The sequence below is a fragment of the Lactuca serriola genome, chromosome 3 (genome assembly GCF_051521515.1).
Source record: "Lactuca serriola cultivar US96UC23 chromosome 3, Lser_US96UC23_V15, whole genome shotgun sequence".
Classification (NCBI taxonomy): Eukaryota; Viridiplantae; Streptophyta; class Magnoliopsida; order Asterales; family Asteraceae; genus Lactuca; species Lactuca serriola.
The window spans coordinates 267385712-267387275 of NC_136410.1; the positions used below are offsets into that span (position 1 = coordinate 267385712).

The 1564-nt window shown below is 41.1% G+C and overlaps 1 non-coding gene across 1 annotated transcript; it reads left to right on the top strand.

Moving 5' to 3' along the window:
- Positions 1-233: 233 nt before the first annotated feature.
- Positions 234-340, top strand: LOC145096636 (small nucleolar RNA R71). The gene has a single exon (XR_013704009.1). It is a non-coding gene; the product is annotated as a small nucleolar RNA R71 (small nucleolar RNA).
- Positions 341-1564: the final 1224 nt, after the last annotated feature.

Here is a 1564-nt window from a genome sequence, read left to right on the forward strand (position 1 = left end):
TATTATTTAGCATGGCCATTACAGCTGCTATTTCTTCAGTTTGGGCCCCTCCACCGCCTTTGATTCCATCATGCCTAGGGTTGTGGTATTCGCGAGAGTGCTTCGCGAATTCTTCAATTAGCTCCTTGACCTCCCTTGGATTTTTCTTTGTCAAAGGTCCTTGAGAATCAAGGAGTTGTCTTGTCATCACGTTGACCCCATCATAAAAGATTGACATCTCTTGCTGCACATTTAGGTCATGTTGAGGGCTATTTCTGAGCAAGCCCTTGTACCGCTCCCATGCTTCGTATAATGACTCCCCCGGCTGTTGCTCAAAGTTGGCTATTGCCTTCTTGAGTTTGGCTATCTTGGATGGCAGGCAAAACTGGTCCAGGAATTGCTCACGCATTTGAGCCCAAGTGGTAATTGTACCCGGTGGAAGTGCTTTTAACCACTCCTAAGCAGCTCCTTTGAAAGTGATGGGAAGCATCCTAAGCAAGATTGTGTTTTTGTTGACATTTGGGACATTAAAGTAATCCGCAATGTCGTTGACTTCATCTAGATGCTTAAAAGCATCCTCATGATCTTTCCCGAAAAATGGGATGTCCTTCAGTGCAGTTAATATGTGCCCCTTCAACTCGAATATGGTAGTGGCAGGTATTGCGGGTTGGACTAAACCGGGAGCCACATCTTCTCGGATCCACTTCTTGTAAGCTCCCATGGACATTTCTTCAATTGCTGCCATCTCATTCCTTGGCTCGTTCTCGGGTTCGCTTGTGTGTTCTTCAAATTCCGGCTCGGTATCGCTTTCGGACTCGATTTGGACGGGCGTATGATCCAAATGCTCAAGATTGCTCTTGTGCCTCGCTGATGAACTTGACTCTCCTGTCTTCTTTCCCGACTTCCTAGAAAAAGCTGACTTCAATTCTTGTAAGGGCGTCTTTTTCTTGTGAATTGCAGACTCGGGATCTTCAAGTGGTGGCACCAAGTGTGTGTTTGAGCTTCTCGTCATGAACTCCTGCAACTTGCTAAACTAAAAACGTAAAACTGAACTAAAATAAGAAAAACTAACTACAAACTAAAAATCTAGTTTTTAAACTGTCCACGTCGTGGCAGGTATCTGGCCACGTCGTAGACTCTGTGAATGACAGAAAAAAAAATTATTTTGCTTCAAAATTAACTTTTTGTGGTTTTTACTCCACAAGAAGGATCGATTAATTTAATGCAAATAAATAAGCTAAAAACTAAGCCGTTCCACGGCAACGGCGCCAAAAAACTTGATGTGCACAAAAGTACTCACTAATTTTAATATTTATAACCTAACAAACTTAACTAACTATGCACTTATAGGCAGTGTACCTAGTCAGATTACAATATAGTTTGGGTAAGTCGGGTGTCGATCACAGGGAACGGTGTTCTAATTAATTTACTTACTATTAAATTAACCTAATTATTAACAAGTTTAAAAGGGGTTTTATCTGATTCTACAAGATCAGATGAACTTAAATCAAATTCAATAAGTAAAACACACTCTTGTTTAGTTTGAATCCACTTCTTCCTTATGGCTAGATAATGATTACGGATT